We start from the raw sequence: 24745 nt of genomic DNA, 5'->3' as shown, positions 1-24745 counted from the left end.
TTTGCTCAATCAACTGGCAATGGATCTCATGCCACATCTGATAAATTGTAAACAGTTATTTTGATTGAGACCAATGCGTGTGATTTGAAATAAGCTACTTCCAAGTTGTTCATGTACATGTTCTTGAAATAGCAAGGACTAACTTCCTTGCCCTCCATTGACCTTGCATACAAGATAAATAAATGTGCTCAAGTAAATATGCAAGTCTGTGGCCTGCTGGGTCACTAGCACATAAATTAGAACTAGTGTTCTCAATGGTGTCCAGCCAGAGAACACTGATCACAGTAGGAGAGAATATGGTTTTCTTTGGACCAAGCCTCACCAGAAAGAAAAATGCTAGATCCACAGACTTTCAAATTAACTTTACAGAAAAGCAGATGTGTTATTGTGTTCTGCTGTGGAGTTACATATGCTTCCTTTAATAGTCAAAGAAAAAATGTGACTTCTAGGGCCATTTTATTTTTTTAATTATTTTTTTTATTTTCATGTCTTTTTCTTTTTTATATTTTATTTTTTATTTTATTTTATTTTTAATTATACTTTAAGTTCTAGGGTACATGTGCATAACGTGCAGGTTTGTTACATATGTATACTTGTGCCATGTTGCTGTGCTGCACCCATCAACTTGTCAGCACCCATCAACTCGTCATTTACATCAGGTATAACTCCCAAAGCAATCTCTCCCCCCTCCCCCTTCCCCATGATAGGCCCCGGTGTGTGATGTCCCCCTTCCCGAGTCCAAGTGATCTCATTGGTCAGTTCCCACCTATGAGTGAGAACATGCGGTGTTTGGTTTTCTGTTCTTGTGATAGTTTGCTAAGAATGATGGTTTCCAGCTGCATCCATGTCCCTACAAAGGACATGAACTCATCCTTTTTTACGGCTGCATAGTATTCCATGGTGTATGTGTGTCACATTTTCTTAATCCAGTCTGTCACTGATGGACATTTGGGTTGATTCCAAGTCTTTGCTATTGTGAATAGTGCTGCAATAAACGTAAGTGTGCATGTGTCTTTATAGCAGCATGATTTATAATCCTTTGGGTATATACCCAGTAATGGGATGGCTGGGTCATATGGTACATCTAGTTCTAGATCCTTGAGGAATCGCCATACTGTTTTCCATAATGGTTGAACTAGTTTACAATCCCACCAACAGTGTAAAAGTGTTCCTATTTCTCCACATCCTCTCCAGCACCTATTGTTTCCTGACTTTTTAATGATCGCCATTCTAACTGGTGTGAGATGGTATCTCATTGTGGTTTTGATTTGCATTTCTCTGATGGCCAGTGATGATGAGCATTTTTTCATGTGTCTGTTGGCTGTATGAATGTCTTCTTTTGAGAAATGTCTGTTCATATCCTTTGCCCACTTTTTGATGGGGTTGTTTGTTTTTTTCTTGTAAATTTGTTTGAGTTCTTTGTAGGTTCTGGATATTAGCCCTTTGTCAGATGAGTAGATTGCAAAAATTTTCTCCCATTCTGTAGGTTACCTGTTCACTCTGATGGTAGTTTCTTTTGCTGTGCAGAAGCTTTTTAGTTTAATTAGATCCCATTTGTCAATTTTGGCTTTTGCTGCCGTTGCTTTTGGTGTTTTAGACATGAAGTCTTTGCCCATGCCTATGTCCTGAATGGTACTACCTAGGTTTTCCTCTAGGGTTTTTATGGTATTAGGTCTAACATTTAAGTCTCTAATCCATCTTGAATTAATTTTCATATAAGGAGTAAGGAAAGGATCCAGTTTCAGCTTTCTACTTATGGCTAGTCAATTTTCCCAGCACCATTTATTAAATAGGGAATCCTTTACCCATTTCTTGTTTTTGTCAGGTTTGTCAAAGATCAGATGGCTGTAGATGTGTGGTATTATTTCTGAGGACTCTGTTCTGTTCCATTGGTCTATATCTCTGTTTTGGTACCAGTACCATGCTGTTTTGGTTACTGTAGCCTTGTAGTAGAGTTTGAAGTCAGGTAGCGTGATGCCTCCAGCTTTGTTCTTTTGACTTAGGATTGTCTTGGAGATGCGGGCTCTTTTTTGGTTCCATATGAGCTTTAAAGCAGTTTTTTCCAATTCTGTGAAGAAACTCGTTGGTAGCTTGATGGGGATGGCATTGAATCTATAAATAACCTTGGGATGTATGGCCATTTTCACAATATTGATTCTTCCTATCCATGAGCATGGTATGTTCTTCCATTTGTTTGTGTCCTCTTTTATTTCACTGAGCAGTGGTTTGTAGTTCTCCTTGAAGAGGTCCTTTACATCCCTTGTAAGTTGGATTCCTAGGTATTTTATTCTCTTTGAAGCAATTGTGAATGGAAGTTCATTCATGATTTGGCTCTCTGTTTGTCTGTTACTGGTGTATAAGAATGCTTGTGATTTTTGCACATTAATTTTGTATCCTGAGACTTTGCTGAAGTTGCTTATCAGCTTAAGGATATTTTGGGCTGAGACAATGGGGTTTTCTAAATATACAATCATGTCATCTGCAAAGAGGGACAATTTGACTTCTTCTTTTCCTAACTGAATACCCTTGATTTCTTTCTCTTGCCTGATTGCCCTAGCCAGAACTTCCAACACTATGTTGAATAGGAGTGGTGAGAGAGGGCATCCCTGTCTTGTGCCAGTTTTCAAAGGGAATTTTTCCAGTTTTTGCCCATTCAGTATGATATTGGCTGTGGGTTTGTCATAAATAGCTCTTATTATTTTGAGGTACGTTCCATCAATACCGAATTTATTGAGCGGTTTTAGCATGAAGGGCTGTTGAATTTTGTCAAAAGCCTTTTCTGCATCTATTGAGATAATCATGTGGTTCTTGTCTTTGGTTCTGTTTATATGCTGGATTATGTTTATTGATTTGCAAATGTTGAACCAGCCTTCCGTCCCAGGGATGAAGCCCACTTGATCATGGTGGATAAGCTTTTTCATGTGCTGCTGAATCCGGTTTGCCAGTATTTTATTGAGGATTTTTGCATCCATGTTCATCAGGGATATTGGTCTAAAATTCTCTTTTTTTGTTGTGTCTCTGCCAGGCTTTGGTATCAGGATGATGTTGGCCTCATAAAATGAGTTAGGGAGGATTCCCTCTTTTTCTATTGATTGGAATAGTTTCAGAAGGAATGGTACCAGCTCCTCCTTGTACCTCTGGTAGAATTCAGCTGTGAATCCATCTGGTCCTGGACTTTTTTTCGTTGGTAGGCTATTAATTATTGCCTCAATTTCAGAGACTGCTATTGGTCTATTCAGGGATTCAACTTCTTCCTGGTTTAGTCTTGGAAGAGTGTAAGTGTCCAGGAAATTATCCATTTCTTCTAGATTTTCTAGATTATTTGCGTAGAGGTGTTTATAGTATTCTCTGATCGTAGTTTGTATTTCTGTGGGGTCAGTGGTGATATCCCCTTTATCATTTTTTATTGCGTCTATTTGATTCTTCTCTCTTTTCTTCTTTATTAGTCTTGCTAGCGGTCTGTCAATTTTGTTGATCTTTTCAAAAAACCAACTCCTGGATTCATTGATTTTTTGGAGGGTTTTTTGTGTCTCTATCTCCTTCAGTTCTGCTCTGATCTTAGTTATTTCTTGCCTTCTGCTAGCTTTTGAATGTGTTTGCTCTTGCTTCTCTAGTTCTTTTAATTGTGATGTTAGAGTGTCAATTTTAGATCTTTCCTGCTTTCTCTTGTGGGCATTTAGTGCTATAAATTTCCCTCTACACACTGCTTTAAATGTGTCCCAGAGATTCTGGTATGTTGTATCTTTGTTCTCATTGGTTTCAAAGAACATCTTTATTTCTGCCTTCATTTCGTTATGTACCCAGTAGTCATTTAGGAGCAGGTTGTTCAGTTTCCATGTAGTTGAGCGGTTTTGATTGAGTTTCTTAGTCCTGAGTTCTAGTTTGATTGCACTGTGGTCTGAGAGACAGTTTGTTATAATTTCTGTTCTTGTACATTTGCTGAGGAGTGCTTTACTTCCAATTATGTGGTCAATTTTGGAATAAGTGTGATGTGGTGCTGAGAATAATGTATATTCTGTTGATTTGGGGTGGAGAGTTCTATAGATGTCTATTAGGTCTGCTTGCTGCAGAAATGAGTTCAATTCCTGGATATCCTTGTTATCTTTCTGTCTTGTTGATCTGTCTAATGTTGACAGTGGAGTGTTGAAGTCTCCCGTTATTATTGTATGGGAGTCTAAGTCTCTTTGTAAGTCTCTAAGGACTTGCTTTATGAATCTGGGTGCTCCTGTATTGGGTGCATATATATTTAGGATAGTTAGCTCTTCCTGTTGAATTGATCCCTTTACCATTATGTAATGGCCTTCTTTGTCTCTTTTGATCTTTGATGGTTGAAAGTCTGTTTTATCAGAGACTAGTATTGCAACCCCTGCTTTTTTTTTTTTTGTTCTCCATTTGCTTGGTAAATCTTCCTCCATCCCTTTATTTTGAGCCTATGTATGTCTCTGCGTGTGAGAAGGGTCTCCTGAATACAGCAAACTGATGGGTCTTGACTCTTTATCCAGTTTGCCAGTCTGTGTCTTTTAATTGGAGCATTTAGTCCATTTACATTTAAGGTTAATATTGTTATGTGTGAACTTGATCCTGCCATTATGATATTAACTGGTTATTTTGCTCGTTAGTTGATGCAGTTTCTTCCTAGCCTCGATGGTCTTTACATTTTGGCATGTTTTTGCAATGGCTGGTACCGGTTGTTCCTTTCCATGTTTAGTGCTTCCTTCAGGGTCTCTTGTAAGGCAGGCCTAGTGGTGACAAAATCTCTAAGCATTTGCTTATCTGTAAAGGATTTTATTTCTCCTTCACTTATGAAACTTAGTTTGGTTGGATATGAAATTCTGGGTTTAAAATTCTTTTCTTTAAGAATGTTGAATATTGGCCCCCACTCTCTTCTGGCTTGTAGAGTTTCTGCCGAGAGATCTGCTGTTAGTCTGATGGGCTTCCCTTTGTGGGTAACCCGACCTTTCTCTCTGGCTGCCCTTAAGATTTTTTCCTTCACTTCAACTTTGGTGAATCTGGCAATTATGTGTCTTGGAGTTGCTCTTCTCGAGGAGTATCTTTGTGGCGTTCTCTGTATTTCCTGGATTTGAATGTTGGCCTGCCCTACTAGGTTGGGGAAGTTCTCCTGGATGATATCCTGAAGAGTGTTTTCTAACTTGGTTCCATTTTCCCCCTCACTTTCAGGCACCCCAATCAGACGTAGATTTGGTCTTTTTACGTAATGCCATACTTCTTGCAGGCTTTGTTCATTTCTTTTTCTTCTTTTTTCTTTTGGTTTCTCTTCTCGCTTCATTTCGTTCATTTGATCCTCAATCGCTGATACTCTTTCTTCCAGTTGATCGAGTCGGTTACTGAAGCTTGTGCATTTGTCATGTATTTCTCGTGTCATGGTTTTCATCTCTTTCATTTCGTTTATGACCTTCTCTGCATTAATTACTCTAGCCATCAATTCTTCCACTTTTTTTTTCAAGATTTTTAGTTTCTTTGCACTGGGTACGTAATTCCTCCTTTAGCTCTGAGAAGTTTGATGGACTGAAGCCTTCTTCTCTCATCTCATCAAAGTCATTCTCCGTCAAGCTTTGATCCGTTGCTGGCGATGAGCTGCACTCCTTTGCCGGGGGAGATGTGCTCTTATTTTTTGAATTTCCAGCTTTTCTGCCCTGCTTTTTCCCCATCTTTGTGGTTTTATCTGCCTCTGGTCTTTGATGATGATGGTGACGTACTGATGGGGTTTTGGTGTAGGTGTCCTTCCTGTTTGATAGTTTTCCTTCTAACAGTCAGGACCCTCAACTGTAGGTCTGTTGGAGATTGCTTGAGGTCCACTCCAGACCCTGTTTGCCTGGGTGTCAGCAGCAGTGGGTGCAGAAGATAGAATATTGCTGAACAGCGAGTGTACCTGTCTGATTCTTGCTTTGGGGGCTTCCTCTCAGGGGTGTACTCCACCCTGTAAGGTGTGGGGCGTCAGACTGACCCTAGTGGGGGATGTCTCCCAGTTAGGCTACTCAGGGGTCAGGGACCCACTTGAGCAGGCAGTCTGTCCCCTCTCAGATCTCAACCTCCATGTTGGGAGATCCACTGCTCTCTTCAAAGCTGTCAGACAGAGTCGTTTGCATCTGCAGAGGTTTCTGCTGTTTTTGTTGTTGTTTATCTGTGCCCTGTCCCCAGAGGTGGAGTCTACAGAGACAGGCAGGTTTCCTTGAGCTGCTGTGAGCTCCACCCAGTTCGAGCTTCCCAGCGGCTTTGTTTACCTACTTAAGCCCCAGCAATGGCAGGCGCCCCTCCCTCAGCCTAGCTGCTGCCTTGTGGTTAGATCGCAGACTGCTGTGCTAGCAATGAGGGAGGCTCCATGGGCGTGGGACCCTCCCTGCCAGGTGTGGGATATAATCTCCTGGTGTGCCTGTTTGCTTAAAGTGCAGTATTGGGGTGGGAGTTACCCGATTTTCCAGGTGTTGTGTGTCTCAGTTCCCCTGGCTAGGAAAAGGGATTCCCTTTCCCCTTGCACTTCCCAGGTGAGGCGATGCCTTGCCCTGCTTCAACTCTCGCTGGTCGGGCTGCAGCAGCTGACCAGCACCGATTGTCCGGCACTCCCTAGTGAGATGAACCCAGTACCTCAGTTGAAAATGTAGAAATCACCGGTCTTCTGTGTCGCTCGCGCTGGGAGTTGGAGACTGGAGCTGTTCCTATTCGGCCATCTTGCTCTGCCCCTCTAGGGCCATTTTAAATAAAATAAGTTGCAGGACAAGCCCTACAGGGCTTCAGCATATAGTCATTCTTATGCCCCAGATTATCAACTCTATGTCTATATCTTTGTCCCAGTCGGCCATAACAAAAGACCATCGACTTGGTAGCTTAAACAACAAAAGTTTATGTTCTCACGGTTCTGGAGGCTGGAAGTCAAAGATGAGGGTGCCAGCCTGGTCAGTTTCTGATGACGTCCCTCTTCCTGACTTGCAGATAGTCGCCTTCTTTCTGTGTTCACACACAGTAGAGAGAGTGAGGGAGAGACCAAGTTCCCTTCTTGTAAGGGTAATGATGCCATCATGAGGCTCCCACCCTCATGAGCTTATCTAAACCTAACTACTTCCCAAAGGCTCCATCTTCAAATACCAACACATTAGGGGTTAGCCCTCGAATATATGAATCTTGGGAGACAAAAGTCAGTCTATAGTATTCTGCAGATGTACAGGTGCCTTCATCAAAACAATCTGAGTCATCAACACTAGATGGATTAGTATTACTAATCCTACACTGAGGAGTCTGTAAATTGAAAGGTATTATATAGAATAAATAATAGTATATGGATAGTAAAACATTATAGGAAAATTCTACACACTACCAAAAAAGTAATGATAATTTGCTATATAAAGAGGAACTTTCATTATTCAATAAACTCAAAGTACATGTTTTAATAATGTCAGTATATATAAAGCAAATTTTCTCTCTGACTATAAGCATATCCAACATAGCCCTTTCATGTCAAATCTCTTCTCAACCCCGCTATCTCTTTTAACTACTAATTTCTCCATTACTGGAGCTCTCATCTGCAGGGATGGTCCTCCTTCCACTTTTCTCCCTTAAAACCCACGTAACAAGACAACGTGATTCCTTGTAAAACTTGGCTTTTCAGATTTCCATATACACGTCATTGATTTTTTTGTGTGTAAATTTTCTTGAGCAAATCCAGGACTAAACAGCCTAAGCCCTAAGAACATAAGCAAATAGCTGATTAGACTTCGTTCCCCTTCATTCTCTGATAACCTCCAGACTCACACAGGACCAGTTCCAGATTAATGTGTATTATGAACAAGCATGGTCAGGCTGTCCTAACATTTTCCAGGCCTGGGCAAGAGTACAGATGGACATCCTGCTTAAATCTAGAGGACCATGCATGGGTATAATTGGAAGGATGGATATGGGGAAGAGGTTCATGTAGGCACTGGACATGAAGTGATGGGTTCTGGGATTGCTGGGGCATAGTTTACAAGAAGGGTTCTGGGTGGAAACATCCCCTTAGACCCAGAAGATCCTTCTACCTAAAAGAGGAGCACAGTCAGAAGACAGAAGAGTGGGACTCTCCACCACGTGGAGACCCAGTGCAGGAGTCCTGGTTTCCTGGGTTTGTGTTAGCACTCGCCAAGGTTGTCTCTTCATTACTCTACCTTCTTAACCTACTGCATTAAATGTCTTGGTACATAGTCTTAGCCTTAGCCTGTAATATTATCACCCTTCTTGTAATTTAGGGGCCATTTAATTTCCCTTCCTTATATCTTTCATCTTTCATTTATAGCATCCTCATTCCCTGCCTGAAGTAGCTAACAGCTAAGCATGGAAACTAAAGTGTCTCATGCAATGCTGCACAATGAAGTCCAGGATAACCTGTGGATACCTTATAATATAAATTTATTAAGTGAAACCTAATAATATAAAGGTATTGAGAAACCCTGGAGAGCCTCTTCCCTCTTTGAGAGAATAAAGTTGCTACTTCCAGTTCTTCAGCATGTCCTCCTTAATTCACAAAGGAAATGCGTCTCTAAGTGGGGAGTGCCAGTTCTCATGGAAGGGCAAGACACTGTTCTTGGGAAGATGAACCTGGTGCATGCTCCTCAAATCTCACACCACAAATAATCTTCTATTTTTACCTATAAGAACACCTTTGATCCTATAAAAACAACAGAAAATTTTTGGAATCATAAAAATATTGGAAAGGAAAAAAGGAATCATTAGCTACTACTATTTTCTGTTTTATCTTTAAAGAAATATAAGTTGTTCTACCAATTTTTTTTAAAACACTACATTAGTAGTCAAGTATATTATAGATTATCTAAGAAACATGTAACTTATATCTAGAAAAATCAGGGTTTTAAGAAGGCTTTTATGCAACAAAAGGAGGACAAGTGGAGTTCTGTCCCTCACAACTCTTCATTTAGTATAGAAGAGGCTGCATCACTGATTTTGATGGCAGGAAACAGCGATAGAACTTGATTTGTGGATCATAGGTTAATTTGGAAATCTGTCAATTTATAAAGCTATCTATTAATAGATCAATTCTCCATACTAATCTTATTTATAAAGGGCACTTTTTTAATCCACCAGATAGAAGAACAGCTGAAAACTCCAGATGTAAGTAAGCTTGACATGATACTGGAAGAGAGCAAAAACCTAAGCTAATAACTTCATTTTTACCCTCTCTCACAAAAGGAAAACTACCTTCTCAAACAAATGAAACAGGAAAGTGAGAAATCATGACTTGTTGCTTAATGCCTCCCAGGGGTATTATTCTGAATTCCACAGACCTGCTGCTGCACAAGGAATGCAGAAACTCTTTTCAGTTTTCAATCAAATTCTCTACAGCAATTCTAATGAAGTCCCACTGAGTCCTAGTCCAAGCTAAGATTTTGAATTTGGATCTGAAAATAGCTGTAAATATTTTCTTTCTGTTACTTTTTTTCTTTGCAGAAAAAGCCAATGTTGGGGTTCCTAGTGCAGCAGATGTTTGCTAGAAGATAGGAATACATTATGTACAAACCAACTTGTTTTATTATAAATACTGAATTTAAGCTGTGTTTTTTTCTATGTCCTAAATAATATTAATCGATGAAATTCATCTTACTTAAAAATTTAATACAGAAAACTCTTCGTATTTATAAGCATGAAGTGATTGAAATCATGGGAAATAAGTAGAAACTACTAGCTGTGTATCATAGGAGTCTACAAATAAACCATGGTGGCCAGGTGCGGTGGCTCATGCCTGTAATCCCAACACTTTGGGAGGCTGAGGTGGGTGGATTACCTGTGGTCAAGAGTTTGAGATCAGCTTGGCCAACATGGTGAAACCCTGTCTCTACTAAAAATACAAAAATTAGTCGGGCATGGTGGCACATGCCTGTAATCCAGCTACTTGGGAAGCTGAGGCAGGAGAATTGCTTGAGCCCAGGAGACAGAGGTTGCAGTGAACCAAGATAATGCCACTGCACTCCAGCCTGGCCGACAGAGCGAGACTCTGTCTCAATAAATAAATAAATAAATAAATAAATAAAACCATGGCATGAAAACAATTTAATGGGCTATTAAAAAGAAATTGAAAGGAGATTTGTAAATTTCTTTGTCTGGCATTCAAACATCTACACATTTCCTTACTCAGCAGCAACCTTTCACAGCATATGGGAACTCTAGTGTTTCTTATAAAATAAGCTTGTATACATCTCTGTGCCTTTCTCAAAATTGTTGCCACTCTTTAGCTTTGTAAAAAACCTATTTTAGAATGAAAAAGAATGGTTAAAAATGTATCAACTCCTAATTAATTTTTTTCATTAAGGATTTTTGGTTCTGGAATTCAAAAAGTTTAGTTCTGGACCTACCTCTTACACATAGGTTCCACCTTGATCTACCACCACTAGGACTCAGAAGAAGCAAAGAAACTGTTTGCAAAAGGAACCCTAGGGAAAGAAAGTCTAGCAGGAGTTTGACTGAATAACAAAGTCTTAATAATAAGAACAAAGGAGGCAAAGCTAAGTACTAGTGTTTTTTCTTGCCTAATCTCCTGGTGAACTCATATCTTAAATCTTGAAATTGGCATGTGACAACCTAGATGACAGGTTGATAGGTGCAGCAAACCACCATGGCACATGTATACCTACGTAACAAACTTGCACATTCAGCACATGTATCTCAGAACTTAAAGTAAATAATAAATAAATTAATTAAATTTAAAATAAAAGAAATTGGCATGTGACTAAAAACTGAAGACATAGTGTGCTAGTGGTATGAGACCAGTGAAAGTGACAGCAGAGGCATTCTTGAGTGGTAGTACCTAGTAAATGTGACATGGCAAATGAAGTACTGGCCAGATAAAAACCTGCTAGAACCTGGAAAATCAGCCAGCTCCACACTGGTTTATAAACACATATAAGATACTGCTTAGCGACTTTAGCAGCTCTTGACGGAACTTATGTTATTATTCCAGGTTGAGGTCCTATGTTACTATGTAGGGCAAAAACTTGGAAAACTGTTTACAGATTTTCTCATCAGAAAGAGAAGGTAACACTTCTGTACTTAACCTAAAAGATTGTTACAAGGATAACATGAGATAGTATAGATGAAAGCGATTTACACTTGAAAATGTCATCAACTATTCTATGACACATAGTAGTTATGCAGCAAATAGAAGACAGAAAGGAAGAAAAGGAGAGGGAGCGGAGAAAGAAAGAAGTAAAAGCAAAGGTATTTATTTATATGGTTGCTATTATTAAACTTTTAAGAAATTAGTCAATTTCCCCATGAAATCTTCCTCCTGATGCTAATCCATATTAACCAAACCCTCTCTAACCTTTTCCTTACTTGGTGTTGCATTCCTCAATTAGCATTTAAGTAGAACAGTCCTAGACTCTAATCATATAAACAATAGAATTTATGATATCTGCATAAGCAGTATCCATGTCTCTCTGTTTTTTATTTTAGAGCTTTAAGCATTGGCAATGCCTAGTAAAGAGCTTTAATCAATCCTCAATAACTTACCACACAATCACTGGACGAAGGTTAAAGGATTTTATCTTAGTTTGTTTGGGCTGATACAACAAAATTCCTAAGACTGGGTAATCTATAAACAGAAATTTATTGCCCACACTTCTGGAAGCTGGGAAGTCCAAGATCAAGTCCCCATCAGATTCAGTCTCTGGTGAGGGCCAGTTTCTCATGTATGGCACCTTCTATGTGTCCTCAGATGGAAGAAGGGGTGAACAAGTTCCCTCACGCCTCTTTTATAACAGCAATAATCCCACTCATGAGAGCTCTACTCTCCTGATCTAATCCCCTCCTAACCTCACCTCTTAACATCATTGCATTGGGGATTATGTCTCAACATACAAATTCGGCTGGGACACAAATATTCACATAGACAGTAAGGAGACTATTAAAGTTTGAATGAGAAAAACTGACTTTCAAATCTCAGCATTGACACTTAGTAGACATGTAAATTTGGTCATATTACCTAACTTCTCTGAGCCATTTCTTATCTAAAAAATAAGGAACATGGACAGTGCTGAAATTGTAGTTTGTGACAATATATAAAAAAGAATGCATAACATATAATAGATAATATATGTTAGGTTAATTTGAATTTAACATTTTTTTAAACTAGTATTCTTTTACTTGTATGTAAGCCAAATATGCCCCAAAAGACAAAGATAATAGTGTCAGAATACAACATACTCCCACGTGAGAATTTACCTTAAAATAATATATTTTAGGCCGAGCGTCGTGGCTCACACCTGTAATCCCAGCACTTTGGGAAGCTGAGGCGGGCGGATCATGAGGTCAGGAGATTGAGACCATCCTGCCTAACATGGTGAAACCCCGTCTCTACTAAAACTACAAAAAAAATTAGCCAGGTGTGGTGGTGGATGCCTGTAGTTCCAGCTACTCGGGAGGCTGAAGCAGGAGAATGTCATGAACCAGGAGGCAGAACTTGCAGTGAGCCAAGATCTCACCACTGCACTCCAGCCCAGGGGACAGAGCAAGACTCTGTCTCAAAAAAAAAAAATGATAAATAAAAAATAATAATAATATATTTTAAAACTGGATCTCCACAAGCACAGTAAAAGCAGGACCTGCCTGCATATAATATGTGAATATGTCTCATTCATGAATTATTTTATATATATGAGTTTTGTGTCCTCAAATAAATTATGAGTTTTTGTGGGCAGCAGTCATATCTTATACTCACACATATTATTTGATAAATTACATAGTACTGGGAGCAGGTTTTCAATACTATGAATTCATTCATTCACGGATACAAAGCAACTGTCTAGGAAGAGACAAATTGGAAACCACAGCACTAAACTCTAATTAGACGGATCGGCAAGTTTATATGCAATTTCTTGATTACATTGTCATTTATCATTTTTTCTCCTTTAACATGGACATAAAACAAAACTTTAAACTAGGGTCACCATGTGGCAAAATAATGATCAATGATGTGTTATGTCTTTCTAAATGGAGGGGGAAAATAATATAATCACATAACCATTTCAAGAGAAAAGCCACAAGATAGCCACAGCATGCATGTGTGCATGTGTGTGTGCAAAATTTTTGACTTAACTCAAAATAACGTTGTCTCTCTAAAGACTAGGATTTTAGAAAAGTTTAGCTTGCAATTCTTCCAGAATAAAGATACATTTTAAATGTGATCTCTTTTTAGAATTAGAATTAGGGTTAGAGTTAGGGTCAGGCTGAAATGTAAATATCTCTGTCTATACTTACAATGGCACTTTTTCTATTTCCTGGCTTATCACATCTAGCTCCTCCAGTGTTATGTATTTTTCTAAGGGAAAGAAATATAATCTTTTCCTGTAGTCAAAACATGTCCTGAGTTTCTCTTTAAAAAATTCCCTTATGGATCAAAATGAAAGGTATTTTTTAATTGCTTTTTTAAAAAATGATTTTAAAATCCCTATCCAGTTATTTAATTGGCACATGGGACAACTATATTCCCTTAACTATTGTTTGTTAAGTTATGGACTCAAGAACAATCAGTCTAAAGTCTTGGCTTGCTTTAGTGAGCTTCTACTTCCTGTTCTCACCCTACCTAACCGGAAGTGTTTCCACTACTGCTCTGAGCATGCTTTCTCCCTAGATAAAGTACATCTCTCCGAGCCCTATCCTCACTGTGTTCATCAGCATATCTGGGTTTTATCCAAATGTTTCTTCAATCCTTACCTTTTTCTTTTCAATTTTTCAAATTCCATACTTTCTTCAAAATTTAACAGCACATTATGATACTTGCTATGTCTTATCTCATTCCAAAGGAAACTGCCAGGACCAGAGTTCCTGTTGTAGGAGAAGCCAAAATGAGTAAGTCTAAATTGGATGCATATTGGCTTCTGACCCAAGCATTGGCTTGGGACCTATGACATAATACGGTGTGAAGATGAGTGGGGATAATAAGAAGTTCCTTCTCTGGAATTTAAATTGAGAAATTTTATAAGACAGTGGCTCATAAAAGCAGGAAATAAAATAATGCAATTAGCAGAAATGAGATAAAATTGAGGCTTTGACAGGTGAAAAGTTGTAAAAAATTATAAGTAAATAAAAACAACAAAGCAAAAAACCAACCCAACAAAAAGAGAAAGAAAGAATAGTCTGATGAAAATATGTCAGGGGTGGAGTTTGAGAGTAGAGGTTGGCACTAAAAGGAACTGAGCTATGTTATTGTGAAACATGAGTGTTAAAAACAAGAAATCCTATTTAGACATCTATCTCTGTGTTCTTGCCAACCAGGATTTGTGTTTCCCTTGAGGTACTACACATGTATATGATTAGGTGTTGCTTACCAACCTCTAATTCATTAAATTATCTTTACCACCGGATTATAAGCATCTTGAACTCTGATATCCTGTCTTACTCTTTCTCTTTTTTTCTCTTTTACCCAAAAACCTAGCACTAAATAATACTTCTACATAGAAAATGTTCATTAAGAGATTCAAAACAAGTTAAAGGTCCTAAATATTAATTTTATCCAGAAATCTACAAGATAATGATTCCAAGTCTTGTTATTTCAGTTTATAAAGTAACAAGTAATGCAATTTAACTTCTAACATGTTTATTTCCCCCTTTTTGTCATTATTATTAAGGGTTTGCAATAATAACTCACAACATAGCTGGAGCTAAGTAACAGAAGACTTCAATCCACAGATTTTTGAGTCTGATAAATGGCAAGAACAAGTCAAAGATTTTTTATGCCAAGAAAAACAATACCATCTTTTCAGATAAAAGAAGAAGAAAAACAGAGTAATACTAGTTGATTATCTCTTCCTAACACTTATTGTTTCAAATGGAAGAATGTCAAATACAAGTTCAGGTTTTTTAAATGGGAAAAAAAATTATAATAATTAGTATAAAATGAGTCAAATATGCTAGTTACAGAAAGATTTAAGAATAATTCCTTAGTAGTTTCAAACTCTATAGAAATGGATAAAACAGAAGTAGTAGTCCTGTTGAAATCTGAAGATAGTTATTAAGTTACCATTCAGCTTCCTCTTCTTTCAAGTAATACTGGGTTCTTTAGAGTTTTCAAGCAGGTCATCTTTTTCATCCCTTTAATCACTGTGGTTGGTCTTTTCTGAAAAAAAAAAAAAACAATTTTTCCACATCCTTCTCAGGTAATTTTCATGACTTTACAATGGCTTGTGTTTAATGGCAGAGTGAGCCAAAGGATCAAAGATTTATTTGGCTCTTATTAGCTTGTATCACAATAGTGAGAGAATGTTCTGGCTTATAGACAAGGAGGAAGCAATAAATATAGCATGTCTGACCTTCAGGAAAGGTTTTGATTCTATTATGAATGCCATTTTACTCAGCAAGCCAGAAAGTTAATCATCTTCATTACATAACAAACGGGGGCTCATGGAACCTCACCCTTCTAATTCTTATAATGCTGAACCAAATAAAGTGGTCCTTGTACTCACTTGAATATCTTTAAGGGGAGGGGGGCAATCTAATTGATGTCCTATTTTGATGCTCTCCTGAAAAGCCTGTTAGGTCCTGAGCTCGTCAGGCTTATCAGTCAATGAACCAGGGTGTACTTTCCCAAACTGAACCTTTCTGCTACTCCTCCTTATACTAGTATAACATTTTTATAGGGTTGATATAAGCTTTGCTCATAAAAATACAGGAAGAAAAATTAGAGAATGTAACAAACGGAGACATGTTAAAATCACAGAGACTTAGTGTTTTCAGTGTCCCTGGAAATTCACTCGCTGATTTAAGTTCCTAAGTTAATTATCATAAGTTTTAGTTGCTGTCTTGATCTGCATCTAAACCACTCCCTGTTGGTGTCATTCATGTTCCAAGATCAACTACTGAGAAGCAACATAGGTGAGGTATTGAATAGCAAACGAGGCTGGGAGGATCTTTTTTCTCTTGGGAATGCTGAATAAACTGTGGGTTCTCTGCCTGCATTTTGACTAAGACTCATTACATAAGGTCACATGTGGAATTTTCCATTTTTATCATGTCGATGCTCACACACTTTCAGATTTTGGACGATTTCTGATTTTAGATTTTCAGATTAGGGATGCTCAACCTGTGCTTCTAAAAGCTTAGCTAATTACATGGATCCTCTTCAATTTAAAACATGGATTTTGTGCCCTTGAGCATGTTTCATTCCACCTCACATAAGTAATGCTCTGGGAGGTGTGTAAGTTTATATTTCACACTCTTAAGATCTACTGATCAAAAATCTAGCCCGAAAGTTCATGAGGGCAAGGATTAGGTCTTATACCTCTTTATAGCCCTCTTTGTGCTTGGCATTGTTCATTTTACCCTGACCTTACTCAATAATTCAGGGACAGAGCAGGATTTATACTCAGGATGCTGGACCCAGAGTTTATGCCTGGGTCACTGCCCCTGTGCTGGGATGGAGCCAGGTTTTCACCAGCCAGTCTAGACAATGAATGTGTCTCATCTGTAGATATACTGAAACCCCTTTGCCCTACCATAAGCTAATTAATGAAACTTTTTGAAAATTAATAGAATTTAGACTCTGGATGCAATATCAAATTTATAGTATAAATAATTAGGATAAAAACACAACTTTTTAACTCACAAAGTGCATATGGTGTGGCAGAGATGGTTCGGCAAGTTTGGATTAGAGACTATTTGCTATTTCACTTGTCTTTGTTTCCTAAAGGTAAATTTAGTACCATGCAAGAAATGCACATTATACCCTTTCAGTGCAATAATATTTCACATAAATTTGATTTGCATGAAGCCAATACTGTAAATAAAGCAAACATATTCTGTGTTTCATTTTTTAAAAAGAGTGATGAATGCAATTCCTGGGCTTATTTAAGCTTCCTACATTTTATAACTTTTTCAGTGGGATGAATTAGCATGATGTGGTGAAACAGGCTGGCAGATGCCAGAGGAAATTAAGACTTCCTGGGCATACAAGTAAGAGAACTCCACAGATAGCAGAGAAATAAGGACAATGTGATTTTCAAAGCAGTTGCTAATCTTATTTTCTGCTCATATCTACTCTACATGTTTCTCCTGGTGTGAAACTTTTATGAAGTTCCAGTTTTAGGGTTCACTAAAGAAAAGACTGCCAATAATCCTGAACTCTGACATATTTTATCAAAGCTTAGACAGACAAAAGGTCATAAGGAACTGAAATAAAAGGAACTCAGTATCTCAGTGAATTGCTGTAAGTAGGATTCCTAACCCAAAGACCAAATATTGAGAAGTCAAACCTAAATATGTATGTGTTTGCATGTATGCGCATAGGCATATATGTGCATACACATATACGTGTATGCGGAGAGAGGAAGAAAGGAAGAAGAATGAGAGAGGGGTGGGGGAGATTCAGAGACAAAATTGGGAAGAGTAAAAGTGGAAGAGTAGCTTCAAATAGAATTTGGTCTGAGGGTTGATTTGTGAAAGTACAATTAGAGAAAGACAATGACTGCAATTATAAACCTCATTATCTTTAACAGTTAAGCAATTGTTAAAAGACACAAAAAGTAATTTAAGCTTTATGTGCTATAAATCATGCAAAAGTTATTAAATTCACAATTTGTACATATGTGGAAATATAGACATATGTTAACCCCTTATATTTAAGAATATGTTGAGCAGGTATGTATTCTATGGTAAAGAAAAATGTAATGAAAAATAGATATAGAAACCAGTGATTGAATAACATGACTTTGTAAACCAAGCAAAAGGAAAAAACACCTCTCTTTCTGTAGCTGACATTCTCATCATCACTGACAGGTTAGTATCATAGTAAAAATGTAAGCAATTATTTTAAATCAAGAAGCAATACAATTTGATTTATTCTAGCCAAGAAAATAAATCACCATATTTAAACATATAATGCAAGAATGATTAAAATTGATAGCTGGTAATGCTTTTTATTCATTAAACCATTAAATTCTCACTGTAACCCCATTTGATTGGAAAGGAAAGTAAGGCTTCAAGATGCTGAGTAACTTATCCAGTCACAAAGTAAATGATAGATATGGGATGTGAATTCAGTTTCCTGTTGTTCCAGAGCAGGAGTAGCAAACCCTACAGTTACCCTACAGCAAATTCATTGGGAAAATAGGCTCTCATTGGCCAGTCAAATGTTTTAAAAGAATAAAGCCTTTTAGCAGGGTAGGTATGTATGCTCTGTTGACCCTATTCTGATTCTTGATTACTACATTTAAAACTACCTCAAAATGTCATGGTATAAAATCACTATTCTTTTATTGGGCTCACATTTTTATATGTTAGGGAGTACTGAGGTAGGTGGTTGATTCTTAATCCATCTGCTATTAACTGGGGTCAGCTGGTGCTGAAGGATCAGCTTCCAACTTGGCTTCTTCATTTGCAGGTCTGGCACTTTCCTTTTCCCTGGCCTTTCTGTTTCTAGCACAGCCTCTCATCCTCCAAGCCCTCTCCACATGGGCTTGGGTGGGAGTAGTCACACTTATTAAATGGCGGTTAGCTTCCAACAGGGAGGCAGCACAAGTTTCCAGCCCAATTAAGGGCTGTGCCTGTTACTGGCAGTGTCAGTTCTGCATATTGTATTGGTCAAAGCAGTCTGGGGCTGTCTCAGATTCAAATAGGTGGCAAAGTAAACTCTACCTCTTGATGGAAGAGTTACAACAGCTCAATGCAGATGAGAGATGTTGTTCTTGTCTTTGGAAAAGACAATCTGTCACAAGCCCTGTAACTCCAAATTGCTTTAAATCTAGTACCTTCAGATATTGAAAATACTTGCTAACCACAAAAGGACTAGAGTTTATGTCTATACAGTAGAGCTTATTTTTATAACTACTATTAAATCATCTTCTCCTAATCTTGTTTATTTTTTATTTATTTTATTTTTTTTGAGACGGAGTCTCGCTCTGTCACCCAGACTGGAGTGCAGTGGTCGGATCTCGGCTCACTGCAAGCTCCGCCTCCCGGGTTCACGCCATTCTCCTGCCTCAGCCTCCCGAGTAGCTGGGACTACAGGCGCCCGCCACCTGGCCCGGCTAGTTTTTTGTATTTTTTAGTAGAGACGGGGTTTCACCGTGTTAGCCAGGATGGTCTCGATCTCCTGATCTTGTGATCCGCCCGTCCCAGCCTCCCAAAGTGCTGGGATTACAGGCTTGAGCCACCGCGCCCGGCATCTTCTCCTAATCTTAAATACTAATTATATACAGATAAGAAAAGAAAGTCAACACTGAAAATAAATATAAAACACATACGCACAAAATTACAAGAAGAATTTAAAATATTTTTATGGAAAATAATATTAAAGGTTATAATATAAAAATTAATGAGTGGGGCATGGTGGCACATACCTGTATTCCCATTACTTTGGGAAGCTGAGGCAGGTGGATCACCAGAGCCCAGCAGTTCAAGACCAGTGTGCAGCAGCATGGTAAAACCCCATCTCTACAAAAAATACAAAAATTAGCCAGGTGTGGTGTTATGTGCCTATAGTCCCAGCTACTCGATGGGGTAGAGGCGGGAGGTTGGGGTGGGGAAATCCATTGAGCCTGGGAAGTCGAGGCTGCAATGAGCTGTGATTGCACTGCACTCCAGCCTGCATGATACAGTGAGACCCTGTCTCAAAAACAAAAACAAAACAAAACAAAACAAAACTAACAAAAGCTATTAAAAGTCATTTTTTAAATTGTGGACACAGCAATGCCTACTAATTAAAAATAAATAAATACTAATTAAAAATTTAAAAAAAACAATTCAGAAAGATCAGGAATTTTGTATTCTAATTTGACACTATTAAGTGTCTATTAAGTCTATTAAGAGATATGCACTTGAATATATTAATTTACCACACTGAGACTCCATAGAGGAGATAGTACACATAACATTCTTAGTATAGTACCTGCATAAATTGAATTAGGACCCAATAAACTTTAGTTATATTTACTTGGAGGATGGAATTTTGTGTTTTTACAAAATTCTTTATATTTATATATACAAACTTGTATCACCTAATACTGACTTGATGATCATAGGCTTATTTTAAAGAGTTTTCTATCTAAGCAAAAGATGGACATCATTTCATTAATTCAGTGTTTTATCTCTGTGTAGATATTTTATGAAACACCCAGGAAAGTGCCTGAACACTCAAAACAGTGAAGTCAATCCTCATTATTTTCAGACTGCATATATTTTGTCTACTTCTAAAATGTATTGGTAACCCCCCAATTAGTACACCATTTATGTGGTCATTCCTGGACATGTGCAAAGCAGCAAAAAACTTGAGCACCTGGCATGCACATTCCCAGCTGAAGGCAACCTCTACCTTCTTATTTCAGGTCTCATAGTGTAAACAAGTTTCCTTCTGAGGGCATATTTAATGCCATGCTTTTGGAATTTTTGTGCTGTTTATTGGTGTTTTGCTATTTAAAATGGTTCTCAGATGTAGTGCCAAAGTACTGCCTAGTGTTACTAAACACAAGAAGGCTGTAATGTGCTTTATAGAAAAGTATCTGTGCTAGGTAAGTTTAGCTCAGGCATGCGTTTTCATGCTATTGGCTGTGAATTCAATGTTAATGAATCAACAATATATATCAATAATATATATTAAGTAAGGCATATTTAAACAGAAAGACACATAAAATAAGGTTATGTATTGATTGGTTGAGGAAAATATGAACATAAGCTCCCAGGAACCTAACCCTAGATTTCCCCTAGAAGTAATGCTTTAGCACTCACTAATTCAGCATTTGTGGTAACTTTATAGAACATGAGCACTGCAAATAATGAGAACTGACTGTATTTAATATTTTAATATACACAATTTATCTGGGGTGGTATATGTAATATAATGTAAACAAGAGCACTGGAAAGAATAACTGATAGATATAGGTACAAAACAATATAAAACAAGTCAATTATCCAGAACTCAGATTTATGGTAGTTATTTGGAACATGGCCTGGAGGCTGAAATTCAGAAAGGAGGCCCTATTCAATAAATGGTGCTGGGAAAACTCAATAGCCATAGGTAACTATATGTAAAGAATGAAACTGAACTCCTATCTCTCACAATAGAGAAAAATTTAACTCAAGATGAATTAAAGATTTAAATGTAAGATCTGAAACTATGGAAAGAAAATCTAGAAAAAATTATTTAGGACATTGGCCTAGGCAAAGAATTTATAACTAAGATCTCAAAAGCAACTGCAACAAAAATAGAACTGGACAAATGAGACTTGATTAAACTAAAGGGTTTCTGAACAGCAAAATAATTAATAAACAGACAACTGACAGAATGGGAGAAAACATTGGCAAATTATACATCTGAGAAAGGACTAATATCCAGAATCTACAACAAACTTAAACAACTCAACAAGAAAAAAACAAATAACACAAATAGAAAGTGGGCGAAGGACATGAGCAGACATTTCTCAAAACAAGACATACATTTTTGCAGCCAATGTTAAGTTGGTATCAGTTTAAAGTAATGGATTATAAGATGTTATTTGCAAACCTCATGGTAACCTCAAATAAGAAAACTTACAACAGATACACAAAAAATAAAAAGCCAGGAATTAAAACATACCACCACAGAAAATCACCATTATAAAAAGAAAGACAGAAAAAAGGAAGAAAGGAAGAGAAGACCACAAAACAACCAGAAGACAAAAAACAAAATGTTAGGAGTAAGTCATTGCTTATCCATAATAACATTGAATGTAAATGGACTAAACTCTGCAATCAAAAGTAATAGAGAACCTGGATTAAAAACAGCAACAACAATGATCTGTTATCTACAAGAAACACACTTCAGCTATAAAGACACGCATAGACTGAAACGAAAGGATTCAAAGATATTCCATGCAAACAGAAAACAAAAAAGAGCAAGAGTAGCTATACCTATATCAGACAAAATAGATTTCAAAACAAAAACTATAAAAAAAGAAGAAATAGACTATAGACTATTGGTTATAGTCTATTTCCTATTAGTCAATAGATTAAAGGCACTATAGAACAAATGACCCTAATAGATATTTACAGAACATTTCATTCAATGATTGCAGAATACACTTTCTTCTCCTTAGCACATGGGTTATTTTCAAGGATAGACCATATGTTAGACCACAAAACAAGTCTTTTGAAATACAAAATAATTTAAATTAGATCAAGTATCTTCTCTAACCACAATGGAATAAAACTAGATATCAGTGGCAAGAGGAACTTTGCAAACTATACAAATGGATGAAAATTGAACAAGGGCTCCTACATCATAAGCGGTCAATAAATAAATTAGGAGGAAAATTTTAAATTTTCTTAAAACAAATGATAATGGAAACACAACATTCTAAAACCTATGGGATACAGTGAAAAAGCACTACTAAGAAGCAAGTTTATAACAATAACTGCCTACACAGAAAAAGCAGAAAAACTTCAAATAACTTCCCAATGCACCTTAAAGAACTAGAAAATAAAGAGCAAATCAAACCCCAAATTATTATAGCAAAAGAAATAATAAAGATCAGAGCAGAAATGAATGAAATTGAAGCAGAAAAATATATAAAAGATCAAAAAATGCAAAAAGTTCATTTTTTGAAAAGATAAACAATATTGACCAAATTTATCCAGACTAAGAAACAGAGAGAAGGCCCAGATACATAAAAACAGAGACAAAAAAAAAGGAGACATTACAACTGACACCACAGTAATTCCAAGTATCATCAGAGACTACTTTGAGAAACTATATGCCAATAAATTGGAAAACCTAGAATAAATGAATAAATTCCTAGAGACATACAACTTACCAAGATTGAAATATAAAGAAATCCAAAACCTGAACAAAACAATAACAAGTAATGAGATTGAAGGCATAACAAAAATTAAAAAGTCTCCCAGCAAAGAAAAGCCTTGAACCTGATGGTTTCGTTGCTAAATTTTCCAGTTAAAGAACTAACACCAATACTACTCAAACTATTCTGAAAAATAGAGGAGTAGGAAATATTTCTAAATTCATTTATGAAAAGAAGTATTACCCTGGTATTTTACCCTGGTATTTTCAAAACCGGACAAAAACATATCAAAAAATGTAACTATAGGCCAATATATTTGATAGATATCAATGCAAAAATTTTGACAAAATACTAGCAAACAAAATTCAATAACACATTAAAAAGATCATTCATCATGTCCCATTGGGATTCATCCCAGGGATGCAAGCATGGTTCAACCTATGCGAATCAATCAATGTGATATATCATATCACAGACTGAAGGACAAAAACCATATAATATTTCAATTGATGCTGAAAAAGCATTTGATACAATTCAACATCGCTTCTTGACAAAAACCCTCAAAAAAAAAAACTGTATAGAAGGAACATTCCTCAACACAATAAAAGCCATATACAAAAGACTCATAGCTAGTATCATACTGAATCAGGAAAAACTGAAAGCCTTTCCTCTAAGATATGAAACATGACAAGGATGCCCACTTTTACCACTGTTATTCAACATAGTACTGGAAGTCCTAGCTGGAGTAATCACACAAGAGAGAAAAATAAAGGGCATTCAAACTGGAAAGGAAGTAGTCAAGGCATCCCTGTTTGCGGATTACATAATCTTATATTTGGAGAAACCTAAAGACTCCACCAATAAAACTATTTGAACTAATAAAGAAATTCAGTAAAGTTGTGGGATAAAACAATATCAACATGTAAAAATCAGTAGCATTTCTATATGCCAACAGCAAACAATCTAAAAAAGAAGTCAAGAAAGCAATCCCATTTACAACAACTATGAATAAAATTAAATATCTAGGAAGAGAATCAAATAAGTGAAAGATCTCTACAATGAAAATTATAAAACATTGATGTAAGAAATGTAAGAGGACACAACAAAGGAAAAGATACTCCATTTTCCTGGGTTGGTAGGATCAATATTGTTAAAATAACCCATACTACACAAAGCAATCTGGAGATTAAATGTAATCACTACCAAAATACTGATAATATTCTTCACATAAATGGAAAAAAGGATTCTAAAATTTATATGGAACCACAAAAGACCCAGAATAGCCTAAACCATCCTGAGAAAAAAGAAGAAAACTGGAGGAATCACATTACCTGACTCCAAAGTATACTACTGAGCTATAGTAATCAAAACAGCATGGCACTGGCATAAAAACAGACCAATGAAACAGAATACAGAACCCAGAAATAGGTCCATACATCTACAGTGAGCTCATTTTTAACAAAGGTGCTAAGAACATTCACTGGGGAAAGGACAGTCTCTTCAACAAATGATCCAAGGAAACCTGGATACCTATATACAGAAGAATGACTCTAGACTCCTATTTCTCACCATATACAATAATATATACAAAAATCAAATAAAAATAGATTAAATACTTAAATCTAAGATCTCAAACTATGAAATTAATAAAATAAAACATTGGGGAAACTCTCCAAGACATCTTAGCAAAGGTTTCTTGATTAATACCCCACAAGCATATGCAACCAAAGCAAAAATGGACATATGGGATCACATCAAGCTAAAAAGCTTCTTGCATAGAAAAGGAAACAATCAGCAAAGAGACAACCCACAGAATGGGAGAAAATCTTTGCAAACTATCAATCTAATATATAAGAAGTTCAAAAAACTCTATAGGAAACATCTAATCTGACTTTAAAATGGCAAGAACTGAATAGATATTTCTCAAAAGAAGACATTCAAATGGCAAATAGGTAAATGATAAGGTATTCATCATTGATCATCAG

The sequence above is a fragment of the Macaca nemestrina genome, chromosome 2 (genome assembly GCF_043159975.1).
Source record: "Macaca nemestrina isolate mMacNem1 chromosome 2, mMacNem.hap1, whole genome shotgun sequence".
Classification (NCBI taxonomy): domain Eukaryota; kingdom Metazoa; phylum Chordata; class Mammalia; order Primates; family Cercopithecidae; genus Macaca; species Macaca nemestrina.
Note: the sequence above shows the minus strand (reverse complement) of the source record.